The following is a 9,855-nucleotide window of genomic DNA, read 5'->3' as shown; positions in this document are numbered from 1 at the left end:
CAGAATCTGTACTTTCACTTAAAGAAGAGATTTGTAAGATATGGCCAGAAGTTTGGTTTAAAACAATTAAAAAGAGAACTAATATTATTACCTTATGTCAAAGACTAAAAAGTTAGCATTCTAACCAGCCAGCCCCAGCTCTGTCCTATCTCATAATGTCACTTTGCACCAGCAAGATGCTATAGTTTGATAGCCCCAAAACTGTAGAAACAAAATAAACTTGCAAATGCCAAGAAATTAAATACTCATTTCTACAACTTAACAGTAAAAAAAAATACAACCATACCTTCTGAATTCAAGTTTTTCTCATTTATGGAACTAAGACAAGCTTAATTGCCTTATTAACTCATTGTAAAACACACATCATTCAAACTTGACATGAACAAAATAAAACTCACCAACAGTCTTGGTTTGTCTTTCAACAAACACAGAGCTGATGTAAATCGCCTCTGTACTGTAGCCCCTGTCTTCAAACTGACCTCTTTACAGTCTTGAAGGCTGTGTTCAGTCTCAGTTCATTGTCCAGCCCTGTTCAATCTCAGGCTGCTTAACCTTGTTGAGCTGAGCCCCATCGCCAGTTAGGACTTCCCCTGTAATCCGAGACCCTGGTCTAGGCAAACTCTAGGACAACTGGCTCCACAGCTAACTGAACTATGCGCTAATTAGCTAACGGTAGTTAGCTACCTGCAAAGATAGCTAGCAAAGAGCAGCAGTTGTTGCCGGTTGCTCCATGTTTTTGGAGCCACCTCCCAATTCTTGCTATATTTTACAAATTACACCTTTAAGTAAATTGAATGCAAACCTTGTGATCAACTGTTTCTTACATTGTGTTGTTGCTACTTCTATTTTAAAAAAATCTAAATTCTTCTTCTGCCACTGCTATCCAGGGCTGGATTTTTTTTTAAAGCACATAACAAAGGCTGTTTGTCAGGTTTGCCATTTTGGTATTAATAGATAAAGGCCTAACATGTGCAGTGCAGCTGACACTTGACTACAAGTAAACAAGTACTCCCACTCCCTTGTATCCAAACATGACCCCTGTATTGACCCATATATCAGGATGTAGAGTGGTCTGTTCCAGCACCAGTTGACCTTTGAAATGTGTTGTCACTAGAAAACAACAAACCTATGTGCCTTGACTTATTGTACTGTAAACACATTTTCAATATTTTGATCAATACATTATATGCTGACATTATGAAATGTCTCACTCCAATAATGAATTCTGTCTGAACTGTAATAAAGTGGTATTTAAGAACCAATGTATATTTTTTTTCTTTTCAATTGCAAGACTTTTGTACTTGGAAAATGATGACGTATCTTTTCTGCTGTAATAAACACTATTTTATCGGCCTGTAACTATAAGAATAAAAAAGACATGAGTTTTAATATATTGAGTTTAATGCTTCTTTCTTGTCTCATTGTCTCTACATACTCTGGTTAAATAGAACAGAAGACGGACTGACTAATTCATTCATTTTTGATTTAGTCATTGAGTCATGCAGACAAAACTTGGTTTAAAATGCAAGCTTTCGGTTTATAGCAGGATTATTTATGGTCCAGTTAAGACTTTTAAACAAATAAAAGGCTTTAATAAAGTAGGTCAAAAGACAGCTCAGTCTAAGCAGTTAAAAACAGCATTGTCATCCCTTAGTGTCATCCACAACAAAATTATCCCACTTTAATCAGCAGTCGGGTCTTTCTCAACTTCACATGACAATTACCTGTGTTTCAAAGTGCACACGTGTTTCTTGGCTTCTTTCTCAGTGACTTCTTGTCTCGTGCCCAAAGCCAGTATAATCCTGTAAACACAGTGCGGAAAGCCACAGTAATCCTGGACTGAAAGGGCACACCTTATGTATGTAGCCATGAGCTCCCTGTCATTGTCCTTTTGCCAAAACTGCGTGAGCCAACGGTCAAGGCAGTTATTGTCCGGCGTTGTTGTGCGTCATGAGCATTATGAGCTCAAAGAAGACAATTCACATGTCTGCATTTAAAGCGCTCACAGCTCTTTATTACAACACTATGAGTATATACGATTATGATGAAAATGATGTGTTACAGCGAGACAAAAGAGTATCATCTCTAAATACAGTAAATCAGAAGCGCACACATATCTGGAATTATAAGATGTTTTCTAAAGCAAGCAGCAAAAAAAGGAGATGGGTGAAAGTTAACATAGTAGGCCTACTACTATGCATACAAGTGTTAGGAAAAATGGTGCATACAGTATATTATTTATATATAAAAAGCAACAATGACCAACAACATAGAATGTCTATTTATTAGTCAATTGCATATGTAAATTGTAGGCAAATACAAACCGTACAAATAACTAAAAATTGAATGGGTTAGGTAAAAATTACTTCTTATACATGAAGTAGTTAGTTAGTTAGTTAGTTAGTCAGTTAGTCTTTAATAAGATCGCTTTTATTTAAGTTAAATAAGGAGTGAATATAATGTAAGAATTGTGTATTCAGTTTCACTCAGGACCAGAGTGACGTTGTGTGAGACTCATGAAGTGTTGTCATGTGTGCACATGTGTATAGTTACAGACTAATATATTATTCTTTATTTTAAAATTGTAATCATGTTAGTACTGAATCTGTATCTGTAATCTAATTACATTTTTTTCTGTACATTTGACAGAATACAGTTCCCTTTTTTTTGTATCCTGATTACATAATCCTGTTCCATGCATTCCATTTCTCCCCAAGCCTGTTAGTTAGTTAGTTAGTTAGTTAGTTAGTTAGTTAGTTAGTTAGTTAGTTAGTTAGTTAGTTATTTAATTGACACAAACAGATGAAAAATCATATAAACAATAAACCCATAAGTGAAAATATTAAAGGCAAGAAATACAATTAACAACACAAAATCCTATAATTCAGTCTATAGAAACTTGTGCTCCAATAGCACCAGCCCAGCATGTTACATAACTACAATTCTTTTTTCAGTGTCCACAAAGAGTGGCCTTAGTTCACTGGAGTCATGTGTATATATCTGCCTGATGTCGTGTGTGAGGCGGCACACTATTTTCTTCATGTTGTGTGCCAGTCACGTTCAGATGTTGTGCGACTCCACCTTCCAATTTGCACTTGTGGTCAACCAGAACCGTGTAAAAGCCATGAGCAGTATATGCATTTGTACATTCCTATGTACAATATCTGCAGCGTACTTAGGTTTATATTTGACAGGGATGGATGATAAATATTGTAAATACAAAGTGTGTACTTTAGTTACAGGGTTATTGACACTGTATGACTTATTTAAAGGGTAAGTTCACCCCCAAAAACAGTTCAGTTATTGCTGATGGAAAGTCTGGTGAAGTTTCGTAGTTCACAAAACATTTCTGTAGCTTCACAGCAAAACAGCATTGTAGCATTCTCTTAAACAACTGACTTGTTTAAAAATGTATAAAAACAACCAGAAAAAAATTACAAAACAAAAAAAACATGAAATTTGCAGCTACAGCGAAGATTTAAAAAGGGTTTAAATGACATATTTCTGAATCAAGTTGGGATCTTAGGGCTGACAAACTGGGACAAACTGTATGGAGTTATTTTGGGTCTTTTCTTCTGTTGTTTTTTATGTTTTAAAACAAGTCCCCATCTTCTCCACCCTTCAGTTATTCAGGGGAATGCTGCAAAACTGTTTTGCTGTGAAGCTCCAGAAACATTTTGTGGACTGCGAAACTTCACCCAACTTTCCATCAGCATGGGGCTGTTTGTGTCTCCTGACTCTGCAACTGTGTAAGTCCTGAATCTGCAGTCCTGACTGTCCGTTGGAATCTGTTCCTGTTCTGATTGGTGTCCGATCCAAACAAGACAGTGATGAATGTGCAGAGAGCAGCAGTTCCTGAGGCAGGTTGATCATCCTGAGCTGGCGTAGGAGCTCTGCTGGGCTTTTTTGATGATGGAGACAATGTTAGATGTCTCCTTTAGGTCTCTGGAGATAATGAATCCCACAAAACTGAAGGTTTCTGCAGCAGACGCAGCACCAAAAAAACTGCACGAAACCATGTTGGTGGCATCGTGTGACAGATAGACATGTTACACTGTAGCAAAGGTAGCGGGGAGAAAGAAATGAAAGGATCGCGTGAAAGTTTCGACCTCAGTTCTGTTTGACAATTAAAATGTTATATGGTTTAAAAGTGGTTAACAAGCCGTTTGGTTCATAGGGCAGTTCAGATCACTATGATCTTGGGTCTCACTGGGGAAAAAAGCTTATGTAATTACAGTGCCTTTCTCTCCCTTTTCTGCCTCTCAGCCACCCACTCATTATCCAATTGAAACACATCCTCATGTATCATAGCCTCCATTATTGGCTGCATAATATAAGGCTTTAGTAGGAAATTGAACCTGCAAGTCGCTCTCTTTGCTGGTGTTTCATGCGGCTGACTGCACACACAAGACCTCTGGTGAACCCAAAAACACATTTCTATTAAACCATTAGAAACTAGGCCTTCGTGTTGTTGAGTAAGCAGATAGAGTGATTAATAAATGACTACCTGACAAATACATGTGGGAGTCAAGAGAATTTTCAAGGTACACAAAGGGCCAAAAAACACATTTTGTGTCTCTTCCACCTGTTGCATTTGGATGCATTTTCGTGGATGGGAAGGCTTTTTGAAAGCCAAACTGGCCTTCCACCTTTTCTATATCAGTTACAGGAGGACAATACGCAGCCTGTCTGATACAATCAATCCTTCCTGGGACATAAAGACTTGTGTGTAGAGATGGTTTCAGTTAGCAAGCCGAGCATCCAATTAAGCTCTGGACAGAAGTCAACAGGGCAAAATCCAAAAGGTCCAGAAAAGGACAGAGAGCCATTCTTTGCTCTCTGTATGCCAAAGTACATTCATACTAACCAGATTTCACTTTTACAACACTTCCCTTGGTTACATTATTTTGTAAATCATTACACTTTTATCACCTCATAATCAACAAAGTATCCTCAGCACTAGATTTGCACGGATCAAAATTTGAGCCCAGTCATCAGAATAAAACGTGCATCACTTCAAAAAGCAGGGGTACGTTGTATTTGTACATTTCAAATGTATAACATAAAAATTTCTACAATACGTGTCATATCACGTGCAGATTACATGTATATGAGCTGATTTTCGTGTCAGGAGGAGGAATGGATGGTGGTGGCCAGGCGATGCGGCAGCCAAGCGGGAGACCAGAGGTCGTTCGGAGATTTAGCAACCGTCTTTGTGTCAGAAAAACTGGATGGATTTTGACTTAGAAATTAGTTTTTGTTTGAACTTGTTCCTTTTCCTTCCTGTCCTCTTTGTCTCAGCCTCTCTCTGTCTCATGCACTTGTTCTCTGAATAGCTGAAGGTCAGCCTTGATATATTTTTGTCACAATTTTTTTTTTTTTTTGCGTGACCAAAAAGTAGCTGGAAAATTCATTTCCTGCTGAAAATGCAGTATGAATGCTCAAATGCCCATTGCTAGAAATGCAGAAATTGCCTCACATTGCGTTATCAACAACCAGACCTAGAACAGGTGATTTTGCAGTCTAGTGCATGGACATGAGCTCTAACCTCGAGGCGACTGAGCTGGACAGTGTATGTGCATGTCAGTATGTGAGTATAAAAGTTGAATAAATGGTATGAAGGATGGGGAATTGCTAGTAGTAGAAGCAGCAGCAGCAGCAGCAGTAGTAGTAGCAGTAGAGGTACAAGTAGTATAAAGGCTGTTGTAGTAGCAGTAGTAGTAGTAACACAAAAGCAGCAGTAGTAGCAGTAGAAGTACAAGTAGTATAAAGGCTGTTATAGTAGCAGTAGTAGTAGTAACAATACTAGTAGTAGTAAAAGCAGCAGTAGTAGCAGTAGAAGTGCAAGTAGTATAAAGGCTGTAGTAGTAGTGGTAATACAAGTCCAGTTGCCTACGATACAGCACCTAGATTTACCATAACCTGGATGACTGAGAAGCTTCATCAACAGTAGTGGTAATTGTAGTAGTAGTAGTGGCTCGAGTAGTAATAGTAGTAGTAGCAGCAGCTCTAGTAGTAGTAGTAGTAGTAGTAGTAGTAGCAGCAGCAGCAGCAGTAGTAGCAGTAGATGTGCAAGTAGTGTAAAGGCTGCAGTAGTAGTAGTAGTAGTAGTAGTAATAGCTCTAGTAGTAATAGTAGTAGTAGCAGCAGCTCTAGTAGTAGTAGTAGTAGTAGTAGTAGTAGCAGCTCTAGTAGTAATAGTAGTAGTAGTAGTAGTAGCAGCAGCAGCAGCAGTAGTAGCAGTAGATGTGCAAGTAGTGTAAAGGCTGTAGTAGTAGTAGTAACACTAGTAGTAGTAGTAAAAGCAGCAGTAGCCGCAATAGTAGCAGTGGAAGTACTATGAAGGCTGTAGTCGGTCGGATCTTAATGGGTCACAAGCTGTAGCTTTAGCAGATTAATCCAGCCGTGCATATCAAATGATTTTCATGCTTATTAAATCAATTAGTGATCGGTCAGGACCCCTGTAGATGGAACTGTCATCAAGGTGGACTGCATTCATTACAGAATCTTACTGCTTCTTGTTTACTTGTTTACTTCTATGGGATTCTACATCTTGCACCCAGAATCCTTCACCTTAGGGAACATTCCCCTTTTAGCGTTTTGCATGTACCACACATGTGCTCAAAAACAGAGTGAAGGATGACTCAGACTGTATGACCACAGTTCACGTGCTGTTTGCACCACTTCACTCGCAAAAAGGACATTTTTAAGCTTAATAAGAGGTTAAAGCACTGCAACCCTGCTATTGTGTTCCTCTGTCTGAACTTCTCAATGGACTGTTTTGATGAAACTGCCTCGTCAATTGAGCCTCAGATTTACATTTACAGTCGGCTTATTGAAGTCTGTTTTTCTCTCGCATGTCAAAAACAAAGACATTTTGTTGTTCATGCGTGTCTCGATCCAGTGTCTGTCCTTCAGGACAACATCACCTGATGCCGCTGAGATCGTTAAATGTAACAAACAAATTGAGCATTTTTTTTTCTTGTACAGCCTGCTTTGAAATAGCTCTTTGTGATTGTTTTCATGACCTGGTGGCCAGAATAAATGACAAGCTACAGTGTTTGTCTTTGGGATTGCACCTGTGTGAATGCAAATCCTTTATTTACATTAACTTGACAGCACATTTGTGGATGCAAATTCTGACTGGAGACTCGGGTAGTCCTAAAAACCATAAAAATCACTTAAAAGAAACCCACGATTTCCGATTAATTTATTCATTTGGCATTTTAACGTACATTTACATTCTCCTCCTCTCAATTACACTAATTCTAAACCCTCTAAGCTGATACAATGAAACAATTCAGGGCTGAAACTTAAACCAACCTTAATCTCAATACTTCTAATCTATCAGTTTAAGGGTATGTCTTGGTCTTTGCATTGCATTGTTAACTTGAGTGCAATATCAGGTAATTATTAAGGGGTCATTTAATAGACCTTGCTTTTATTAGGTCTAATAAAGCTTGTAACTCATTATTAACCTGTTTAATCATTAGAAAAAGGACATATAAAAATGTTTCATTACTGCTAACACGTGAATGCATGAATTAGCGTCAAACAGTGGAAGCAAACAAAAGTATCTAATGATTAATTAACAATCATTTTGTAGAGAAATTAAGAACAATTATTTGTCAAATTTAATGTTTGATTGGAGACCAAAACGATTTCCTCAGTATAAAGTTTCAGCGCTTAACAATTTGCGTTGTTTAATATGTGACTTTACAAGTCCATATAAAAACATTGTACTGTGGCACTGTAACATTTTTGTGAGGAGCTTCAATATAATCACTTTGCATGTGTTCTTGGAAAAATGGCTCCATCTGTTGGCATAAAAATGACAAGGAATCCAGTTTGTGGGAGGAATTTCACACACATACAGATTTCCATGGACACATTTAAAATTATAATTAAAAAAAGAGAAAGACATTGATTTGAAATTAGAAATAAAAAGTATGATTTTGCTCTATTTTGTTTATTGTTTTTTGTTTTAGATGTATAAAAGTGAAACAAATCTATGCTCAAAATATATTTCAAGGACAAGCATCTCAATTTGATTGCATAGCCTAGGTGTCATTTACACTCAGGATGCTGGGGAATTGTTCCCACGACTTTTTGAATTGACAGATTTTTTCCCAATCACATTTTAGAAGCATAATTTGTTTAAAACTCTGATCTCTGTCAGCCTCTGCCAAAACTGGCTGCTGTTGATTCTGGTGTGACATTATGACAAAGTTTGTTTAAAGTAATGACCTACTGTAAACATTACAAGAAACAGCCTGTTTGCAGGATGTGACCCGTATAGTAACACAGTGTCTGGTTTGTTTGCTAGCTAGAATAGCCTGAGGTTTGCAAAGATCCAAAGTCATTTCTGACGTGTCCTACCTTTTTTTACTTGTGAACATTGTGCAGTTTGTGTTGCTATAAATTCTAGGCTACTGCCCTGTTTTTAAAAAATGTGTAGTTAGCTCCTGTACTTTTCATGTATGCTGAGGTGTTTTGTATTGTCGACTCTGTAGCAGCCCAGGCCATGCCTTTCTCACGTGCCATGATGCTTTAATTTCACACCCATCTACTCTGACATCAAACAATCTCCCCATTACATTGTTGAATTTTGAATACTGTTTTAAAAAAAAGGGTCACCTGAGCACTTATGTCCCCACAGCTAGTCAACACAAAGTAAGGCCTTTGCTCTATTGTCAAGACAAATAATCTTACCTATAAGAAGCTCATTTCAGCCAGTTGAAAAATATTCATATAACTTTTAAAATATAACTTCTTTTTTTTTTTATCTCAGAATAATGACGTATCTCATAGTTATAATGTGTCTCTAATAGTTACATCTTTTTATCTCTTAATTCTGACTTTTGATCCCATAGTTTACATTTTATCTCATAATTAAGACTTTTATCTCATAATTATGACTTTTTACCTCTTAATTCTGATTTTTGTATCTCTTAATTCTGACTTTTATCTCTTAATTCTGACTATTATCTCTTAATTCTGACTTTATCTTGTAATCAAGACTTTTAATCTCATAATTATGACTTACGGTTACAGTTATAGTGTTTGTCTTTGGGACTGCACCTGTGTGAATGCAAATCCTTTATTTACATTAACCTGACAGTTTGTGGATGCAAATTCTGACTGGAGACTCAGGTAGTCCTAAAAACCACGCAATCACTTAAAAGAAACCCGCGATTTCAGATTAATTTATTAATTTAGCAGATGCTTAACATACATTAAAATTCTCCTCCTCTCAATCAGTCTAATTCTAAACCCTCCTAAAATGTGATAATGGGCAAAGAAGTATCATATTAACTGGATTCTACTTTTTAAGACTTAAAAAGTTTTGACTTTTATTTCATAATTATGGCTTTTTGTAAGTATGATTTACCATGGGAATATTCATTCACCAAGCTTCGTTTTCTTCTTTTATCTTTTCTTCATTGGTGTATCCATATTTTACCACTTCAAGATAGTACAACCTACTAAAAAACATCCACAAATACACAACGAATAACTGTACAACAACATAATAATACTGCTGTTTAGCGAGTAGTTTGGTTTCATCATCCATCCATCTGTCTGTGAGTGGTCTGCATCAGTGTGACTCTCACTGACTTCCTCAGGTGTCTCCTCCCTCCACGTGACTCATATGAAATGAGCTGGGCTCCTTAGCTTTTATCAATCACACAGACTGAGGTCCTGGACCGACCTGAAGCCTCCCTGACAGCTGCATACAGCGGTGAACTGAGCAGGAAGTGTTCCTGTTGAATCATGGAGAGCAGCGGACAGAGCTCACATCCTCCTTCTTCTTCTTCATGGAGTGAATGTTTTGTTATAAGGCGGATCCGCATG

The sequence above is a fragment of the Pagrus major genome, chromosome 2 (assembly GCF_040436345.1).
Source record: "Pagrus major chromosome 2, Pma_NU_1.0".
NCBI lineage: Eukaryota > Metazoa > Chordata > Actinopteri > Spariformes > Sparidae > Pagrus > Pagrus major.
This window is presented reverse-complemented; position numbering follows the sequence as displayed.